Source organism: Bidens hawaiensis, unplaced genomic scaffold, assembly GCF_021521415.1.
Source record: "Bidens hawaiensis isolate Kalapana, Puna unplaced genomic scaffold, B.hawaiensis_p1.1 tig00028024_1, whole genome shotgun sequence".
NCBI classification, from domain to species: domain Eukaryota; kingdom Viridiplantae; phylum Streptophyta; class Magnoliopsida; order Asterales; family Asteraceae; genus Bidens; species Bidens hawaiensis.
This window is the reverse complement of record NW_027494549.1, coordinates 11339-34589: the sequence shown is the minus strand read 5'-3', so window position 1 is coordinate 34589 and position 23251 is coordinate 11339. Positions and strand designations below refer to the sequence as shown.

Here is a 23251-nt window from a genome sequence, read left to right as displayed (position 1 = left end):
CCTGCATACATGGCACTGACGGGACGGGACGGGACGGGACGGAATATTTTTCACTTTTTAGCAAAACCTAAGTATGGGTCTTAGAGAATGAGTATTGAATTCGACCGAGATAGGTAGTGAGAATGATTTGAATCCCTTGTTGTAAGATGTTTGAATACCCTTTAGAATTGACTTTGATACATTTGTTTGAAGTCAACCCATTTTTGCGCCCCACTCGCAAATCACTTTGCATCAGTCATTGTTTTTGACGGTAGCCGTATTTCAACAGATAACATAAGCAGAGCTAGCATCTTGTTCAGAGCAACCTATAGTGATATTTGGTTTCAACCAACCAAGATTAATAAAATATGATACCTCGTATTTTAACACCTAAACTATTTCAGCTAAGCAAAATTTGGGTTTTATGATGACCTTAATGACCCTACTTTTCACGACTACACAGGTCCTTTTAACTATAAAGTGATATTAGCTACCACTGCCTACAACAGGCTACAAATCTTCTCATGCTTTTTAAGTGTAAGCATATAAACAATAATTCTAGGAATTTAACCGGTAACAGTATTTGTGGTTCTAGAGTTAAGTTATTTTGAATTAGAAAAGGTTTCAAGACGCACACAAGGCGTTTGATGAAATGACAGACAAATTTGCTGGCATGGGTTAACCTTGTATTATGTATTCAGCAGGAGACGAAAAAACGATAAAGAGTCAGAGATTGGTTCTCCGAACAACTTACATACCTCTTTTCAGTTTGCTTTTCGGACATCATCATTGCTGTTGTTGCTCTTTTAGTTTATTTCTTTTCAAAACTCAACTGCAGAACGTGCCTTTGACAGAGTTCATCCGAGGGGTGCCGGGCAACGGTAAGAATATTTTATTTTGGCTGGACAAGTGGGTGGGAGAGATGCCACTCGGTCTAAAATTTCCAGCTCTATTTAACTTAGAAAGGTTTAAACGGTGTACAATATGGGATGAAACGGTTGAGGGCTCATCCATTAATGGATGGAGATGGACATGGGGAAGGGATCCGATGACTTACTGTGAAGTTCAAGAATTATGGGAAGGCTTGGATTTGATTCTGGGCTTGGTACTTGGGCCCGGTAAGGATGATTGGAAGTGGAAATTAGAAACGAATGGGGTCTTCTCCGCTAGTTCTTGCAGATCGGTTCTTGAGGTTTACACCCCAAGTACTTCTACTTTTGCAATGGAGTGGTGTAAGTGGGTTCCCCTCAAGGTAAACTTGTTTGGTTGGCGTGCAGAAATGGGTAAAATTCAAACATCGGATGCTCTCCAAAGACGTGTTCTAGATATAACTAACGTTTGCCCATTATATGAAGATGAACTTGAATCGGCGGAACACGTGTTAATTTCATGCTATGTGGCTTCGGTCATTTGGCAGTTTATAAGTAATTGGTGTAGAATCCCTCCGGTGTATGCTTTCGAGGTCAGAGATCTTTTAAAAGAACACTTAAATCCAATGATAGAAAAAGAAAAGAAGAAAGTCATCCATGCACACTATTATACTAACGGCTCTTTGGTTATTGTGGAAGGCACGTAATGATTCTCTCTTTAATAAGACTAGAATTTCGGTGAATAGATTAAAGGATGATATCAAACATCTCTCGTTTTTATGAGTGAAACATAGGGGGGAGATGGTCGGGCTAGATTGGGAAGAATGGTGTAAGTTCTCTTTTTGAGTTCGTCCTAGGTGTTTGTTTTGTTTGGTGTTTGTTTTTTGGGGTTAGCTTTTTGCTACTCTCCCGGTTTGTTCTTTTAATGATAGTTGGCTGTTCAAAAAAAATGTAGGCCGACTTGATACGTGGAGCAACCCTTGGTTGGGTTGGTATGCTGACATTACAATCAATTCACTCCAAATAAAAGGTCTAGCCGGATGATTGTATAGTAATTATTATTTGTATAAACCTTTCATCTTTAAATTTTAATCCAATAGAAATAAAAAAAAATATATTAAAAGATTCATAATTTCTTTTCTTTATTTATAATGTGAAACATTGAGATATTTATTTAATTTATTATAAATAATTAAGTTATCAAACAAAAAAGTTACGTTTATAATAGTATTGAAATAATCATAATTTATATTTAGTCATTAAAAAAATTTGGTTTGATTGTGAATGAGAGTGAAAAATCAGGTTTGGCTGGGTTATGTAGAATGTAGATGAGAGAGTGAGAAATTAGTTTTTTAATAAAAAATTGGGTTGGGTTTGATTGTAAATGGGAATAGTCTTAGGTAATACAATCTGGTTATATAGAGAATGAAAGTTGTTACCAATCGCACATAATTTGGCAAGAAATTGCAACATAAAAAATAATGAAAAATCTACTGATGCATATGACTATATATTAATTTTTATTTTTTTATTTTATGATTTCTCTCTCTCGAGCTAGTAATTAGAGCAATGAGTTGGGAATACCCGAGAGTGTGGCTTACGTACCCAAAATGGATCGAACTAGATTCCTTTTTTCAAAACTGTTAGTTCTTATTAAACTTTTTGATAATAAATACAATACATATGGAATAATGTATTACACTGTAGTCGCTATAAAATGACACTAGTTTAAGAAATATTATCAAGCACATGAAGGTTTTTATTATGAACAACATAGCACTACCTTTTACAAGAAAACAAATTCATTCCTTAACAACTTCATAAAGTGATATGAGTTACAAATCTCCATAAGCTTTTGAAGTGAACAAAGTAAACTCCCTATCCCCACATGAAAGTTATGGTTTATTTCTTCTAGAGTGACTGTGGTAGTGTGGTGTTTTTTTTTTATTTTCTTTTTGTTTTATTTAAACGTTCCTCAAAAACCCTTTGACATATATTTAATGTTTTAGAAAAATATACTAATTTACAAAAGATTCTAAATGATAAGTGAAAACAGAGGTGTACAAAGACCTCTATTGAAAAAATTCAATACGGTATTGGCAATAATTTGAAAAAAAAATTAACACAAAAAGTAAGTTACTAAACGTTTAAAATAGTATCGACACTCGTATACATTGAAAACAGTAGCGAACTCGTATAACTTCTGCTAAAAAAATTTACATATTCAAAAAACAAATACAAAGAAATAAGATATTTAAAATGACGTTTATTCGATCCGTAAAACCCGCGCGTTGTGAGAGCGACACGAATATTTGGTCGGTAGACTTCGGTCGGTTTCGATTATGTTAATTACAATGCTGGAGACAAAACAAAACAAACAAAAAAAACTCATATATTTGGTCGGTAAAATTTGGGCGGAGATTCGACACGAATTTTGTCGGGTTCGGTTAAGTCAATATAATACGGGAACTAAAAAAGAAAAGAAAACTTTAAATATTTAATAAAAATCAACCTTATAACATTTTTTTTTGAACGGCCAACTAAGTAACGCCGGGTACTCCATACGCGGCCCCCATTGGCTAAAGGTAGCCCGAGCCGACCACTAGTCCGGACGGACGGAGCCCCTAGCGGTCCACCTGTTGAGGGATTCACCGGATAAAACCCGACCCCCACGCCCGCCAAATGGCACGGCAACGATGAGCCGGTAAAACCGGGTGAGATCAGGACTCGAACCCTGGCAAGCCAGGGTCATCCCTCATGTTTCCCATATAAATTGGTGATAGTAAGGTTTGAACCCCCTACCTCTCACTAGTAAAGTGAGTGCTCTACCATTGAGCCACATCCAATTTTATACCTTATAACATTATAACAATCATAATGAAAATTAGTATTAGACTATCAAAAAAACGATTTTTACTATATTTATTAGAAGTTTCAAGACGCACACAAGGTGTTTGATGAAATGACTGAGAGATGCTGGCATGGGTTATACTTTTGCATTATGTATCGATTTTGCAGGAGTCACCAGATATTAAAGAAGGAGAAGCAATCAGAGATTGGTTCTTTGAACAACCGTTGTTACATACCTCTTTTTGGATTGTTTTTCGGTCATCATTATTGTTGTTGTTGCTCTTTTATTTCTTTCCAAAACTCTTAACTGCAAAATCGAATTCAAATTAATAATGGGTGAGACTGAAACTATGAATCGAATGGAATTCAAACTAATAGCGAACCTGTCTCCGTCACATGATCTTTAAGTTATGCGTTTATGATCTTCAGTCAACTTCTTTCGTCACCTGCATGTATTCTATCTCATGTATTGCAATATTTATATCTATATAAGACACACCTATGGTTACAATAATATAGAGTACTCGTACAACAGAAGTGTTTAAAAGCAGAATAATATTTTCATACGACATTACATTTTATAAGAATCTATTTGGCTTCTCTGCCCGTTTTAATCTTGGAAACTCTGACCGCAACCATCACGTATACCTTATCCATTGTTACCTCCACAATCATAAAAAGCTTCCGCCTCCATTGCTTCTTGAATGACAAGACACCAATAACACCCCAAAAACCTGTTGCAAATCCACCTGTTATGTCCAAGTAAAACCATACATTCTTTGGCTCGTTAGCATCCTCATATTTGTTCTTGCTTATTGTAGTTGGTTTTTCATGATTGGAGCAATTATTTGGTAGAGGCGCACCACATAGATCTCTGTTACCGGCATATATTGATGGGTCGTTAAGTGTTTGCAGTTGATTTCCGGTTGGAATTCTTCCTGACAAGTTGTTGTGTGACAAATTCATAACACTTAAAAAGTTCAAATCTGCCATGCTTGGAGGGATCATCCCGGTAAACTGGTTGTCTGACAAATCAAGAGAATTTAACGCCTTCATGTTTCCAATGCGATCTGGAATACTCCCACTCAGGTGATTATGAGACAAATTGAGACCCATCAACAACACAAGTGCAGCTATCTCTGGAGGGATTGGTCCAGTAAGTTTGTTGCTTGAAAGATCCATGTTAATAACTAAATCCAAATTTCTTGTATAACCAAGCTCGATTCCTTTAATGACCTGAATCACACCAGCATCATAGCTAGAACTTTCTTTATAAAGAGATGGATATGTTTCCTCAATCATACCTCTCAAATCTCCAAAACAACGAGGGATGGATCCTTTTAAGCTGTTTTGTGCGATGTCTAAAATTTGAAGATGTGAACATCTGCACAAAGATTGAGGAATACCTCCTGTGAAGTTGTTTTGATGCAATCTGAGAACCGTCAAATCTGTAAGATTTTCTCCAATCCATTTTGGCTTCCAGCGAATTCGTTATTGCCCAAATCCAAAACTTTTAAGGATCTCAAATTCCCCAAATTGGGAGGAAGTTCGCCCTTAAAGTTACAGTCATTCATTTTTAACCATACCAATGACGAAGAAAGGTTTCCAAAGAACTTGGAAGAATTCCAGACAGCCTATTCGAATTGAGTATAAGAATCTTCAAGCCCTGTAGATTCCCTACACAGTCAGGAATATTTCCAGATAAATGATTGCTAGAAACATCAAGAATTGTCATACTTGTACTTCTGCACAGTGACCTTGAAAGTGACCCACTAAAAAGGTTGTCTTGTAGAAGCAAAGTCCCAACATATTCAAATGGAATATTAATCAAAGATCCACTGAATTTGTTGTAAGAGAGATCTAAGTCATAAAGCTTGGGCATTTTCCGGAGGAACGTTGGTGGAAGTCCATGTAGGCTAGCATTAGACAACACCAACGACCTAAGCTTCCTTTGAGTTTGCAACCACTTTGGAAATCCATTTGCCATCTTGCAAGATCTAAAGTTAATTAAGCGCGATTGGAATGGAGGTGTCCACTCATGCGAGATATTGAAGATCAACTTATCATTATCACCAATGTTCAGGTACTCCAACATCGAGAGGTTAGCAAAATGGGCTTCAAAAACCACACCTTCTAAAGAATTTACAGAGAGATCTAAATCAACGAGTTTGGTCAGTTGCCCAAGTGAAACTGGGAGACTCGTTAACCGGTTTAATTGCAGATGCAAATAAGTTAAACCTGTTAATCTTCCAAGTGACTCTGGGATAGAACCAGTTAAATCGTTATAAGATAGATCTAATTTTTTTAAGGATCTTAATCTCCCCAAAGCTTTAGGGACTGAACCGTTTAAAGAGTTAGATGTGAGTTCTAAGACTCTTAAATTGGTTAGACTTCCAAGAGATTCTGGAATTGAACCAGTCAAACTGTTATAACTGAGTAACAAGGCTCTTAAATTGGTCAGTCTTCCAAGCGATTCTGGAATTGAACCTCTCAAACCGTTAAACTTGATATGCAAGACCCTGGTTAATCTTCCTAGAGATTCTGGAATTAAACTTGTTATATTGGTTTCCGAGAGCTGCAAGACTCTTAAATTAGTTAGTCTTCCAAGAAGTTCTAGAACTGAATCTGTCAAATTGATTCCTTTGAGCCGCAAGACTGATAAATTAGTTAGTCTTCCAAGAGGTTCTATAACTGAATCTGTTAAATTGATTCCTTCGAGCCGCAAGGCTGGTAAATTAGTTAGTCTTCCAAGAGGTTCTATAAGTGCGTCTGTAAAACTGATTCTTTCGAGCAGTCTTAAATTGATTAGTCTTCCAAGAGATTTTGGAATTGTACCTGTCCAGTTTTCTCCCTCGAGCCACAATTCTCTTAAATTGGTTAGTCTTCCAAGAGATTCCAGAATCGAGCCGTTAAAATTATTGAATTTTGAATGCAACATCTCTAAAGCATATTGGGAATATTCAGACGTGTTTGATGATAGACTTCTCATTTCTTTTCCAAAATAATCAACTGATAAGTTTAATTCCTTGAGAAGACACTGTCTCCAGATTCTAACAAGCTCAATGCTCTCAAAGTTATTATAAGAAACATCGAGCTTTAGAAGGTTAGGCATGACAGGAATTGACGAGTTCAAATTGTTAAATGCAAGCAAAAGGACTCTCAGTGAGGTGATGTTCATTAATTCAAGTGGAAATCTACCTCCAATTGAATTACAACTAAGGTCAAGATATTTTATCGTAGGTAGGGAACTATAATTAAGATAAGTGGGTGAAAAGTGGCATTGTGAAGGTCGCATCCTAACAAATGCAATTCCAATAAGGTAGGGAGCGTGTTTAGCAGCTTTAGAGAGTTCCCTGCTAGACTAAAATTATACCATGAAAGATCAAGGAATGTTAAGGATGCCATGTTTTGAAAAAAAGTGGGGGAGTTGACCTTCAAAATAGTTGATGCCAAGATCAAGATGTTGGATGTTGGGAAGTATCTTACTTGAATTAAGATGAAGACCAAGATCAACATTAAAAAGCGAACAACCACTCAAACTTAAGTATGTTAATGAAGGAATTATTTGAAATAGCATATCAATGTTTTTTGCTTGAAAAAGATTCACATTACACAAGTCAAGAGGATTGAGTGAAGAAAGGCAGAAACCCATGCCACATCATTTGCCATGAGCCCTAGTTTAAAGAAATAATATGAACCACGATCAAGAACCTTCAAATTGGAAAGATTTCCAATGTGATGGGGAATAATACCACTAAAGACAGCATCAAAAAGATTGAGGTAACTTAGTTGCTTGAAGGATCCAATGAATTATGGAATCTCACTTCCTTGAAAATCATCCCCACTCAAATCCAGATGTTTCAGATGCTTCAACTCGGCTAAATATGCGACGTTCACCTTATCACCTTCTAAGTAGCATTTTTTTGTGTAGTAGTAGTCGTCGTAGTGGTAATAGTCGTCCATAACATCCCCTTGATTTCCCTTGAGATGGAGCCCAACAACACTTCCAGTGGCGTCATCACAACGAACTCCTTTCCAAGAGCAACAATGTAACATCTTGAATATTATAATGATAAATAAAGAAAGTTACGTTTAGTGATTTCGCGTTATTAATTAAGTAATATCGAGTAAAGAACGGATCATGGACTTAGATTAATTAAGATGGGTTAAATGGGAATGGGCCTTAGGTCCATGGGCTTTAAGGGATATAAATATCCCCTAAACCAACCTAAAACCCTAAACCCTCATTCATTTCCATCTTATTCTCTACACACTCAAAACACACACACACCCTACACCACCATAAACCTTACGGCCGAGAGGGAAGAGGGAAAACGAGAGCGAACATCCGTTCATGGTAGATCTTTTCTATATGAGCCATACACGAAGATCTAGAGTCCATAAGCAAGCTAACCGAGACCAAAAGGTAAGCCGTTTTACTTTAAAGTTTACGTTTTTAGTAACGTTTAACCTTGAAACTTAGAACGGGTATAGATCAGATACAAATGAAACGTAAAGTTGAGAACTTGATGCTAAAACGAACTCGTTAGACCTGCAAACATGTGCGGCTCGTGTAAAATGAACCCTAGATCTAGTAGTAAACGTTTAAGCCTTAAAGATTCATGCTTTATGCTGTTACGTGTTAAGTTTTATCCGAAAATGAACATAAGAATGTTTACGGGTTTGGTTAAACTCGCATTCAAGGCTTTCGTGATGAAACGATGATGATTATGGGGTTTGGGGACGAACAGTAGGCCGCAGCTGGATAACTTCGCCTAAGGCCAAGTTCGCTGTCAAGGTTAACTTCGCCGAAGGCCAAGTTCGCAAAGCCTAACTTCGCCTGGCTTAAAGTTCGCCATCAGCTAAGTTCGCCCTATATGTTCGCTTCCTAGTTAACTTCGCTGGATACATAAGTTCGCTGGTTATATAAGTACGCTGCTATATAACTTCGCCCAAAGCTAAGTTCGCTTAAGGTTTAACTTCGCCAAGTTAACTTCGCCTAAAGTTAAGTTCGCTTAGAAAATAAATTAAAAACCTAATGGAAAATGTATTAAGACAGTTAAGCTCGACCCCAGCCAGGGGCTCTGCCCCTTGGACCCTGCCAGGGGCTGCTGCCCCTAGACCCCGCTGCCAGGGGCGCTGCCCCGGACCCCCGTTCGTTGTGGGTTATATAAAGATAGAAATACAACATGAGTAGTAGTAGTTAATTGATACATGTAAATATTATACAGTTAGCCGTGCACAGCTCAAGAAGGGAATAACGATTAACGAAGAGCGTAACAGGATTCAGGTGAGTTTCTAGCCCCACTTCTGTGTTATGTTTTCGGGGTTGTGTGCATACTCGATATGTTTGTTAATACACTTATCCTAAGTGATAAGTGTATGCCTTATATGAATGATGTGAAATGTATGAATGATTGCTTGTTAGTACGTGAACGATCTTCGGATATTGCACGTACTGTCAGGTTGTAGTGTTACGTATAAGGTAAGTATAATGTATTTGCTTATATGTATGAATGTGATAAAGTTAACAAAAGAAGGAAAGGCATGGTTGTATGGTAATGAAGAGGGACCAACCCCTGATAATATCTGTGATGTTAGGGACCAGACCCTAATAATATCTGTGATGTTAGGACCAGACACTAATAATATCTGTGATGTTAGGGACCAGACCCTTATAATATCTGTGATGTTAGGGACCAGACCCTTATAATATATGTGAGGTTATAGGGCAAAAGGCTCTTTAAAACGTATGGTTATGTATGTAAAGAAAGTATGAAGGTAAGAATGAAAGTATATGCACTTATGTGTGTATGAAAGAAAGTTAAGAGGTTAAGTATGAAATGTAAGAAGGTATTGTATGATTATGTGATTAACTAGAACTCACTCAGCGTAGCTGACTTTTAGTATGCACGCAGGTGAGTAGAATGAGGAAGGTAGCTTGAGGAGGACACATGACAGAGTTGGACGAAGCTGGCATCTGAAGATTTTGCTATGATGTTTTATTTTAAAAGACTATGTTTTGTTTTTAAATGACTATGAATGCTCGATAAGACAAGAATTATGGTTATGGAATGTAATGGTTTGAATGTTTTTAATGTTCCGCGAATGTTTTAATTAACTCTGATATTTAGAACTGCGTTTATGAGTAAATCCAACACGAAAGTAGGGCTACCGGTAACGGGGCCTTACAAACAATCAGTACCAACCCGTGATGAGAGCATTCCGTACTCCTCTTTAATGCTATGTTTGAACTCGAGTAGCGCTTGTCTCTCTTGCTCATGGCAGCTTCTTGTTGAATTTTGAGCACCGAGACACGTATATTCAGTTGCAACCAAAAACATGCTTACGAAAACGAGATGAAGCCCGAAACCCGCTGATTTCCCATCATTCAACCTCAACTTTTTGGAAAAAAAAATGAGTTGAAATATGAGTTGGTATGATGAACAAACTACATGAAGTAATAATTGTGTAGATGTAGGGGACCTTAATTATGGCCCATGGAAGACTTCACAAGTCGTTGTGGATGTATCAAGGCATCAATTGGGCTACCTTTCGTTTTCTCCACAAATTATTAATTTATTAGGACTCTTAGGGAAGTCATGCCCATTAATGCAATTGGAATTGACGAGTTCAAAGAGTTTGCTGCAAGGTCAAGGACTCTTAGGGAAGTCATGTTCATTAATTCAGATGGAAATCTACCTTCAATTGAATTCCAGCCAAGATCAAGATACTGTATATTAGAATGGGCACTGGAATTAGAATATGTCGATGAAAAGTGGGTAATGTGAAGGCCACAGCCTGACATATGCAAATCCAATAAGGAAGGTATCGTGTTTAACAACTTTAGGGAGTCCCATGCCAGACTAAGATTATACCATGAAAGATCAAGGAATGTTAAGGATGTCATGTTCTGAAGAAAATGTGGGAGTTGACCTTCAAAATTGTTGAAGCCAAGATCAAGATGTTGGATGTTGGGAAGTATTTTACTTGAATTAATATGAAGACCAAGATCAACATTAGAAAGTCCGCAACGTGCCAAACTTAAATATGTTAATGAAGGAATTATGTGAAATACCATATCAATACTTTTTGCTTGAGAAAGATACACATGACTCAAGTCAAGATGATCGAGTGAGGTGAGCCTAGAAACCCATGTCGCATCATTTGCAATGAGCCCCGTAAAGTAAGGTGAACCAAGATCAAGAACCTTTAAATTGGAAAGATTTCCAATGTGATGGGGAATAATACCACTGACGCCTGCATGAGAAAGATTGAGATAACTTAGTTGCTTGAAGGATCCAATGAATTATGGAATCTGACTTCCTTGAAAATAATTCCTACTCAGATCCAGATGTTTCAGATGCCTCAACTCGGCTAAATATGCGTTCACCTGTTCACCAACTAGGTAGCAATCTTCTTTGTAGTAGTAGTAGTACTCCATAACATCCCCTTGGTTTCCCCTGAGATGGAGCGCTTCAACACTTCTGGTGGCGCTATTACAACGGACACCTTTCCACGAGCAACAATTAGTGCCAACCCATGATGAGAGCACTCCACAGTCATCGCTAACACTGTATTTGAATGCGAGTAGTGCTTGTCTCTCTTGCTCATGGCAGCTTCTTGTTGAATTTTGAGCACCGAGACACGTATATTCGGTTGCAACCAAAAACATACTTAAAAAAACGAGATAATGCCCCGAAACCCACTGATTTCCCATCATTCAACCTCAACTTATTAGAAAAAATGAGTTGAAATATGAGTTGGTATGATGAACAAACTGCATGAAGTAATAATTGTGCAGATGTAGGGGACCTTATGGCCCATGGAAGACTTCACAAGTCATTGTGGAATGTGGATGGATGATCAAGGCATAAATTGTAACCACAATAATATTGCTTCCGTCTATCTTGGGCTACCTTTCGTTTTGTCCATAAATTATTAATTTATTATTCCCAACGATATATCTTGAGTCTAGATTATTGAATCACATCCATATCTTATTTTTAGTAAGCTGACAAAACGTTAGGTCGTGCTAAGTAACGGGTCAAAACGGGATGTCTTAGAAAACCGTAAATTTTGTTCGGGGATCTAATATGAGCTGTCATTTGAGAATGTATGTAACAAAAATGGGTGCACCTGCTACTTTTTTTTACAGCAGATGGTGGCAACGGGTGGAGATGACGCTATTGATGGTGGCGTCATGTCCGGTGTAGATGGGTGCGGGGCAGCAACATTTTTGCTTACAATGGCAGTGAGGTGATAGGGGGTGCTTTGGTTTGTATTCAAACCGCGTTTAACCAAACCGGAATCAAAATTGGGTTCAGTTCTAATCATCTAATCACGTTTGATGTATATTGACTATATAGTTTGTTGTAACTTGTAAGTTGATTACAGTTTGTGAGTGACTAAATTTTAGATGTATAAAATTGAAGCATTAAAATAATTCACTAGTTTCATAGTTTTCATATTCAGTCCATAATTAATATAATAGGTTACAGAAGAGTGGAAACTAATACTGGCCATCCGATAAAATCCAAGATTAAATATCAGCCGTTTGATAAGGATTAAAAAGCAATTATCTTTCCATCACGTGCGTTTGCTCTTTATCTTTCAAGCGTACGGTGCCATCAGGCGGTTATCCTTCACACGTTCGTTCACTTGTTTCTTTAACTCCTAAGGTTTGTTTATCCTAACTATAAATCTATTATGTGTCATCCGGTTATGGCTTTTCATCATGTGTATATAGCTTGAAGGCAGTTCAAGGCAGTTTCAATCTCCATTCTCCCATCCACCCATGATCAAAATATTTCAATCTCTCAATGAATAATAACAATCCTCACCATTTCGGGAACTTCATAAACGAAATTAACAAGGAATCGTATAATCCAAAAAGCGACGTTTTAATTCATCTCCCTCCAGTGACTTTCGGATTGATTGATTGATTGCGTAAATGGTTTCCGGTAATTACTCCTTTAATTTAATCCTTCTGTTTGATTTCTCCTTCAATTGTATGTCTCCCTAAAATTCAAGCTTTATTTATCTCTTCAATTTTAATTTGCTCCCCATACCAAGTTTGCTTGCAGTGCAATAACTCTACGACTGACTTCCAGATTTCAAAAAAAGGTTTTGTTATTATGGTGAATTTTATTTTTTAAAAAATATCATATAAAAAAGTTATAGACATTTAAAATGATGGAGGAATTAACATGTAATTTGCATGTGAAAAGATAAAATGTGTAATATTACTTTTATACCCTTCTCCCTTTGGTCCCTACAGGACACATGTCAATTAATTATAACTTCTCATCATTCTCATTTTTATTCCCCTCTATAAAATAACTTGACCCTATATAATATTACCAAAACCTCACCACCAATTTTCCTTATCCACCTAACTTCTTTTCTATCTGTTCTCCATCTCTTCTTTTTCATTATTCCTTTGATTCAAGATTCATATTCTCCGGTTATGTTATAAGATATATTTAAAAGAAAACAAGTTTTAATGGATAGAGATGATGAGAGCGGCAATTTCATCGGCGAATTTCCCTCAACAATTTTACCGCTGGGCGGCACCAATAACACCATGGCGGTGTTCGTCGTCGGCCATGTCATCAACTGAGCGGCAGAACGAGATCCACACCTCATGCCTAAAGGATGGATTCATAAATGTTTAGCCTGTTAAAGGCGACCCCACTTAGGCTGAGTCAACTAAAGCAAAGCTCAAATATTTTCCATAGAATAGGAGAGAGAACCAAGTGTATAAAACTTGCTTTGAGTTATAGAGATAGGGAGTTTAAAAGTTTAACTGGAACCAAGGATTTAGGAACTGAACGATCTGATCGAAAGCTCGCTTATTAGAATTGATAATAGATTAAAGGATTACATTGATATAAATAATCCTAGCAATCCTAATCAATCTAGAAACCATATTTGAATCAAATTAGAAGAAAAACTAACTCAAAAAACCTTTAAGTTTGTGTCACAATTAAACGACATACTTAAGCAAGATTAGTCCAACAGGCACAACATACACTCTCCATCTAACATAAAATAATAAATAAATAGTGATTCTAGAAAGAACCCTTAGCTATCTGGGCGTGTGACATGGGTATGAAAGTGAATCACAAAATATTGTTGGTAACTATTTTAACATTACAATAAATGTAATGTTATGACATTAGACCGAAACTGTTACATATTGGCCCTGTTACATTCGACCTGCTAAACATTTTTTTGTAGTCAAAGTAAACTTACGTTTCCTCTATATATGTTCCTGGTATTTAGCTTCTGAGCTTTCACCATTGCACTTCCGACACACAACATTTCCAGCATAGTTGAAGAAATCACGCCTTTTCCAAATTAATAAAAGAGAAAATTACTGTTTGCGTCCCTGTAGTCTTAAGGCAGAGTCACATTGAGTCCCTGAAAAAAATTGAACTGCTTGAATCCCCGTGGTTCCAAAAGGGACCCGAATGAGTCCCTTCCGTTAAGTTCCCAATCCTTTCCATCCAAAAAAAACGGAAATTACCAATATGTCCTCTTATAAGATTCAGTAGAGTCCATGTGGTTTGTAATCGTGCTCACTTTGTGTCCCTTGTATTAAATTTCTATCAAAACTATTTTTTTAACCAAAATGACAAACCAAACTACTTTTTAAATAATACTAATACAACCGAACTACTTCTTTAACAAAACTAATCAAACTGAACTACTTCTTTAACAAAACTAATCAAACCGAACTACTTTTTTAACAAACACTAATCAAACGGTACAACTTTTTTAACAAAACTAACGAAACCGAACTACTTTTTAACAAAACTAATCGAACCGGACTACTTTTTTAATAAAACTAACGAAACCGAACTACTTTTTAACAAAACTAATCGAACCGGACTACGTTTTCAACAAAACTAACGAAAATGAACTACTTTTTTAACAAATCTAATCGAACATAACTAAATTTTTAACTAAAGTAATCAAACATAACTATTTCTTTTAAACAAAACTAATCAAACCGAACAATTTTTTTAACAAATCTAATCAAACCGAACTACATCGAACTGAACTATTTTTTTTAACAAAACTAATCAAACCAAACTACTTTTTAATAAAGCTAATAGAACGAACTACTTTTTTAACCAAACTAAGCAAACCGAATTATTTTTTTAACAAAACTAATCAAACTAAACTACTTTTTAAATAAAACTAACAGAACCGAACTATTTTTTAAAAAAACAAATCGAGCCCAACTAGTTTTTTAACAAAAACTAATAAAACCGAACTACTTCTTTAACAAATCTAATCTAAGCGAACAACTTTTTCAACAAAATTAATGGAACTGAATTATTTTTTTAACAACACTTCCGACACACAACATTTCCGACATAGTTGAAGAAATCACACCTTTCCCAAATTAAATAAAAAAATACATTAGACCAAAAACGTCATGCTTAACTAAACCTGTAATTTACTTAAAACACTAACACGGACATGTTTAATAAATGCCTTACACAACACATTTAACACGATTAAATAAAACCAGTTCAATAACATGGATGGCCTGACCCTTTAACTTCTTGTCGTGTCGTGTCAAAACTTGTTGGCTCCGGTTTAAGTAACCGGTAGCATTTTGAAACATTCTTCCTATTTAAGCAATTAAAATAAATTAAATTGTTAAAAACACATTGTTGTGAAAAAAAACTTAGGGACTTACGAGGGGCCATTTTTAGTAACAGCCTTTTTCTACAAGAGTTTGAATCTCTTGCATTATTGAAAAGATAGTGACATGCAATGTGATAAAAAAACATGTCAATTTGGGTCTACTAAAATTAAACAAAAGGGTAGTTTGAATCTACTCAAGATAAACGGATCAATTTGAGTCCTACTCAAACTGAACTACGGGTCAACTTAAACTAAACAACGGTTCAATTCAAGTCTACTTAAATTAAAAACCAGTCAATTCGGGTCTACATTAATTCCACCGATGTTCAGACATTCATCGTTGAACCGGGTGATGAAATCTTTCACAGATTCGTTCTCGGCGAGTAACATCCAGAATTTCTGACTGATCACGTGTGTGCTTCTTTTGCTGACTAAATTGCTGGGAAAATTTTTTCACTAAATCATCCCAGCTAGAAATCTGACCGTCTGGAAGTTTTTCAAACCATTCACGCGTTGCCCTTGTTAGTGTCAATGCGAACATGTGACACCAATAAAGAAGCATCCATCCGCTGACACCACCTATTGCCACAAAGTTCTGGAGATAATCGCTTGGATTAGTCATTCCATTGTATTTCCCGACCGACGTAGGTATTTTGGCATTAACCGGGAAAGGTGCGGTTGCAATGCGTGCTATGAATTTTGATTTTTCGGCAAAGGCTGCCGGGCGATATGGTTTAGTAAAATCTTCCTCTGCATCACTGTGATACTGAGTATGGCAGACTACGTCCCGCGGGCGACTGATTTCTTTCCGTGAACGCATCCTGCTATCACCAGTGTATAAAAACTAAAATCACCTGGGTGATACGTTGAATCATGACTGTCAAGTTCGTCTATGTAAGATGGCATTCACATGTCATGCGAGGACGAGGACATAGCCTTCTTATTTCACCCAGATCTTGCTCCGTTTGTTGACTATAACGGATCTGACTTTCCCTCACTGTTGGTGGAGGAGAAAGAGATCTTCTGGGGGATTCATCATAAGTTAAAGTGTGGACATGGAAACGTTTATTGCGTACTCTATGTTCATACTCAGCTGCCACATTCTCTTGTTGAATGCGGAGCCATTCCTCTTGAGACAGTGGTCCCCTAGACCTGGAGTTATGGCGATGAGTTCGTGCCAGATCGGATTCACCAGAATCATCTTCCGGATCGAATTCTGAACGAGTCCGATGGGTCTCCCTCATAATTCGTCCGAGGTCACCCAGATTCGTACCTTCCGGTGCCGTGACACGTCCCAAATCGGTAGGAGTTGTTCCGATTGGTGCTGTAACACGCTCGAGGGTATAACCTCCGGGTGTTGCATCAGCTGTTCGTGAACCAGGAGCTGTGGCACGTGCAAAAATACTTGAAGCAAAGCCTTAAGGTATTTCTATACCAGTGACACGTGAAGTAGGCGCAGGAGTTCCCATCGACCCTTCAGGAACTTGACCCATATCGTACAACGAACCAAAAACACAGAATTATTGTTGTTCTAACAAAAGCACGGATGGCGCCAATGAAGATACACGGATCTACTCCCCTTGACGGGTCCTAGATCCGACGAGTCTACATGGTAGGATACGGATAACAACCAGTACGATACAAGTCCAATTCTTTGAAGTCCAGTGACAGGAACCTGCAAAACAGACACCGTGAGCTCGTTACGGGAAGGACAAGAGGGGGTCTTCTCGTAACCACCCTCGGTGTGAGAATAAGTACAATCCTGACGAAGATAAAGTACTTAAGTATATGGAGAGTACTTAAGTATATGGAGAGAGTACAGTGGGAGTGAATGAACACCTTATGAAGATTAAGAGGGTATTTATAGCCAAGGGTGTGGGAAGGTGATTGTGCCAGCTGTCCTTTTTAGAAGATGCTCTCATAACCCCCTGGACACGTGTCCTCAAATGATAGGTTTAGTTATACGTTGCATGTGCATGTATAACAACCTGGACGCGCGCCCTTATGAGATAGGATGGTAGATAACCCTGGCCATGTGCACGGTTATAACGGCCTTGCCAGGTGTCGTCCATTCATTGGCCGAGAGATCACGTATTACCCAAGAAAGCATCTTGATAAATCTTCTAGAAAGTAATTAGCAAATGACAGATGTCCTATGGCATTACCTCTTGGTCATTTATGCGGATGAGTACTCCATCTTGCGGATGACTTCTGAGGGTGCCAGGATGCTTCCGCATACGTCATATGGGTGTTCCTTCCTTAGACGGTTTATGCGGGTGATCCATATGTCCCGCGGGTGGCTTGAAGGAGGCTTCCTGTTGACCCGCGGGTAGTACTTAAGGGATTTGGGTCTTTTTGGTATCCTACCTCTACAAAAAGGCATAAAAATAATTAGAGAAAAGGCAACGGGGTGATTTTGTAATAGGAGTGCTATTATGAAATCTGTGAATAAGAGTATTTTGTTCTACTTCATTATAAATAAACGTCAAGAGCTTCCTAAGACGAGTCGAGTTTGAACCAAGACAAGTTCGAGCTCGGCTGGTTTACACCTTAGATTAAAAACATAAGGGTATTTTAGTCCTTTCTTTTTACCTGAAAGCATTGTAGTTTTGTTGCAATAGATACCACAAGGTCATTAGGTGATCGTTTCCGTCTAGTCATCCCCACCACCGTGACATCATCATTACCTTCAACCTACAAACATAACATCACAACAAATTCATTCGCATACTATAAATTAGTGAAAAAATTGTGTGAAGATCAAAAGAAAATCAAGCTTAGACTTTTTCGGCACAGAAGTATTGGTATTGTCTCTTAAAACAAAACCTAAAATATATAAAGCATTTTGATAAGCTATGGATGGACACCGGTTTAAGTTTTCTAAACAATTCAGATCAAATAAAGTCATATGTTTTCTTTTATTTATTTTTTTCAAATACCATGGCAGAATTTACAAACCAACAATGTTATAAAATTGTTGTAATATGACACAAAATATAAAAAAAGTTGACTTATAAATAACTTGTTAGTATTTTCTGAAAACTGTACTGCCCCGAACCAAGATGATCATTTTCTAAAAGAACCTTTCTAATCTGAATCTAAATCACCATTTCGTTAAAAAGACTCTTTATGATGACCACTTTCTAAAAAGACCCTTTCTGGTACGAATCAAAATCACCATTTCGTTGAAAAGACTCGTTATGGCATGAACCAAATATGAGCTGAAACAAATATGAATCTAACCGAAATGACCATTTTTTATAATAAATAAGAAAACACAAATCCCTTTATATCTCGAACCAAAATTACCATTTTCTTAAAAGACCCATTGCATCCTAAACTCTTTGTTTATTTTGATAAGATAAAGTTGATATTTTAAGTGCAGACTATGTCACCAAAAATATATAATAATAATAATAATAATAATAATAATAAGAGAGTACATGTTCAACTTCGTATTGTTTCATAAACATTGACGAAATTAAATGAAAGAGGTGGTTAATTACCTTAGCAAATTTCTGCCTAGAAATTTAGCATGTTTCACATGTTGTTTCAATGATTCTAGAACAGCTGCAAGATCAACTTCCTCTAATTAACAAAGTTTACCACCGATAGTAGGGATGAGATCAGTACCGTAAGATCAGTACCGGTACTGAAAATACCGATCCCAAAAATCATAAATTCTTTGTACCGGTACCGAAATATTTGGATCGGTACCGGGACGGTACCGGTATTGAAGGTAAAAGTTCAGGAAATATCGGTACCGACCGGTACCGTTTCCGAAACTCAAAACATTAGTACCGATTCGGTACCGACGGTACCATATCGTTACCGGTGCGGTACCAATCGATAATGGTATCGAATTTGCTCATCCCTAACCAATAATGATAAAACGAAACAAAGTTTAAAACCAAATTTTATATGTAGATTATGCATTATAAAAATAGAAATACCACTGAAAAATGCGGTTGAGATGATACTCCACCAATCTTTTTTGTTGACTTCATGTATGGCCCGCTCAGCTTCTACAAAATGTAACAGCGTTCCAAGGTTTCATGGTCTTTTTATATAAAAAAAATTGAATAACTCAAAAGAAATAAAGCTGAAAATGAAAGATTAGAGCTTACTCCATTATGAAGATATTCCGGCTCCTCAGGCTGTATTTAAAACAATTTGAACTTTTAGATCCCACTTTAACAGCTCTTACTTTTAACCTAAAATATTCAAAAGTAGCATGTTTATATTAAAAAAAATAATAACACATCTAAGAGTTTATTAATTATTTATATTAATAATGTTACAATATATGAGAAAGTTAACTGACTAGTTACTATACAAATGAGAAGCTAGACTGCCTTTCCTCTCATGTATGAGCATATGTTCTCTCTTTTCTGCACCATATCCTACTCATTAGGTTTCTCCGAGTAATCTACCTAATAGCATATGCTACAAACATACATCAACAACAAAATATTAAAAAACCGTTTAAAAAAAGTATTTAAATGTAAATTAACTAACAGTAATCAATCTCAAAACATATATGATAACTTTCTATTAATTTTCATTGCTTTTTACTGCCTTAAACATATGCAGAAGGAAATAATATTTTCGTTTTCAACCGTTGCATGATTCAATTGTTTCATGAAATAAAGCAAATATATAATAAATCTTAACTTTGCTTCTATTTCACCTGTATTATTTATTTAAACATTTAGAATAACATCCAACAGACATATAGATAATAATTAAAAAACCAAAAAGATGATGAATACTTGCAATGAATTGTTTGTTCCAAAACTTTGAGAACCAATGGATCCAATTGTAGGCGGCGTAAGAAATTAAATAGTTGAAAATTTGTTTTAGTTAGAGAACCATATTCTTCAAAATGGATATGGCGTGAAAAGCATTCACAAATATAAATAAAATTGAGGCATCCAGTGACGAAACCCTAAATTGTATCAACATTCTTGAAACCCCATATTAATCGACATCTCAAGTGCCAAATTGAATAACTTTCACTCACAACATATAATACAAAATTAATCAAATCAATTACCTTCACTAAAGAAACATCGAAGACGATTCTAAATCTGAAAGTAGAACCATGGACGCATGAATAAAACGATTCTGAATCTGTAGTCTAGAATGCAAAATAAAACTGATTGGAGCAGAAATTAAACGTTGTTGTAAAGGCTGTAGATGGGTATTGAAAATAAAAATTGTTCTTGGGAATTGAAAATCATACCTGTTTCGACGGAAGATTTGGTTGATGGAGGCGAAGAGGAGGAGATTGACGGCTGTGAAGATGGGTTTTTTTTTATGGAGAGCCGATTCTTGTTGAGCTTCAAGATTTCAAAAGAGAGAGAGAGAGAGAGAGATGGAAATATAAATTGATTCAAATTTTGAATTTTGAATGATAAGAAAACAAAACCTAATGAAAATGTCAGAAGAATCTTTTACCAATGGCTTCCAGAGGAAGACTTTCCAAACTAGAGGCGTGGCTTTCTATTTTGTGAACACGTTAGTAAATTAAAGGTGGGGCTGACACGTGTCCTAAATGTATGTGGTGGTGACACGTGTTAGAACCTGTTTTCCTTTATTATATATAGGGATAGAGATAGAGAAGTGACATGACAATGATTAAGCCACTCTCCACTTGTGTTAAGTGTGTTAAAAAGCCCATAGGTTATGCTTTTAGCGGGTTAAAAGGAACAATATGTATTAATTACTAATTGATTTGTTATATTAATTATGTGTTAAATGGATTAAACCATTTCCTTTGGATGACATAGAGTGAATGAAAAAAAAAATTGATGTGAAGCTTATGTGAAATTAAGATGAGTTAAAGTATACCACATGGCCTTATCGTGAATTATTGTTTATAAGGAAATAATCCTAACTTAAATATGTTAATCCCAAATTTCATCATATTGGTTTCATCATATTAATAAAATAGTGAATGTTGGTTTGCTAATTAGTGAGGAAAGTTGGGTTTTGATTTAGTTGGATATGTCAATAGGGCTGCAAACGAGCTGGGTTGAGCACGAACTCGGTTCATTTCAAGCTCTATTTTTAAAGCTCAAGCTCGGCTCAGGCTGGCTTGTTTGCTAAGGGTGAGAAGGAATTTAATCCATTGATTTTAGATTTGGGTGGTGGAGATTAATTTTAAAAAAAAATAAATAAAAATAGATGAGAAGAGCATGAAGGTAATAACCAACTTATGAAGACTTTCTCTCTCCAAATGCAAGACACATGTCAATTCCCCCATTATTTTAAAATGTCTATAACTTTTTCATACGACATTTTTTTTATCATAATAACAAGCGTTTTTTTTATGTTTAATATGAATAACATATTGTTTTATAAAAATAAAAAAAAGTTGGCGGGTTTTTTATATTGTGTTATTTGGTTGTCCATTGTGTTTTTAATTTGGTTTTTCTATGCATTGTGTTATAAATTTTGGTTATTGTGTTTTTCAATTGATACTCATATTAAAGATAAAAATTAACACAAAGATTACGTCATTGTGTCTTTCATGCGTCATTGTGTCTTTGAGAATGTGTCTTTATACTTATCTTTTGTGCTCTACTCATTGTGTTCAATATTCACTTAATTTGAGAAAAATAGTATTATGTTTCTGGCCATTGTGTTATATTATTTACCATTGTGTCTTACGTTTCTGGCCATTGTGTTATATTATTTACCATTGTGTCTTACGTTTCTGGCCACCTCAAAAACAATACCCATCTCGTTCTCGTCACTGCCGACAATCTCATGGTGAACCAAACCCATGCCATACGCCAAGGATTACGATCCCACTCAACAGTTGTGATGGGCAAGAACACCTGGATGAGGAGCTCAATTGCGGTCCATGCTCCGACGGTTGAAAAACCTGCTTTTGTAGGTGTGATTCCTTATATTGTTGGGAAAGTTGGGATGGTGTTGACCGATTATGATCCTGAGGAGGTGAGTGAAGCTGTTGTCGGGGACGCGTTGCGTCCGATGGTGTGTTCGTCAATGGATATTGGGATGTGTTCGCTCTGGCAGTGGCTGTTGGGTTTTCGTTTGAATTTGGTTACTAAGTAAAGCTGAAGGGTTGAAGTGGGTTTGAAGAATAAGGAGATTAATGATTTTGTTTATGTATTATAAAACTAATAATATTATTAAGAAACTTGATGCTCACCATGTGTTCGGAAATGCTTAGGTGAGTTTTTTTGTTAGGTTTCTTTGTTATTCATATTTTGTTGTTTTTATTATGAATTGTTAACTGTGGAAGCTTGAGACTTAGGTTGTTAAAGGTATGTAGCTACCGAAATCTTCAAGTTGGGGTTTTTTAGAGAATGAGTATTGAATGCGACTGTGAGAGAGAGAGAGAGAGAGAGGCGCATGAGAATGAATTGAATGTCTCTTGGTGAGAAAGAGGCCTAAATACCCTTGTGACTTGACTTTGATACATTTAGTGTTATTCGTCTTGATCTCGTGTGAAATCGGTTTCTCTTTCATGGAGGATTTCTCATCTTTGATATTTAGCGCTTGTCAAATTACTGTTGGCACTTTTCTCTGTTGGGAGATTTTTCTTGTGTCCTGAATCCTAAAGCACGACATTGCCCTAGCGGTGTTATACTGGTGTCGGTGGTTGAGGCGATGGGCAGGTCGGTAGAAGTGGTGCAGGCGTCTGCGTTAGTGACAGTGGCAGTGATTAAGAGTATGACTAGCTGATCATGTGAATACTTATCTCACAACAAATGCAGTTAAGACAATGTTTTACTCTCAATATTATCATTCAGTTGATTTGGTTTTTTACCGGGTTTCTTCATTATTCATAATCTTATGTGTTAATTAGTGTATTTATGAATTGCTATCTCTGGAAGCTTTAGACTTAGGTTTCT

General features: G+C 36.5%; 1 pseudogene; it reads right to left on the bottom strand.

The window, feature by feature from the left end:
• Window positions 1–4006: 4006 nt before the first annotated feature.
• Window positions 4007–11736, bottom strand: LOC143576196 (receptor-like protein EIX2; annotated as a pseudogene).
• Window positions 11737–23251: the final 11515 nt, after the last annotated feature.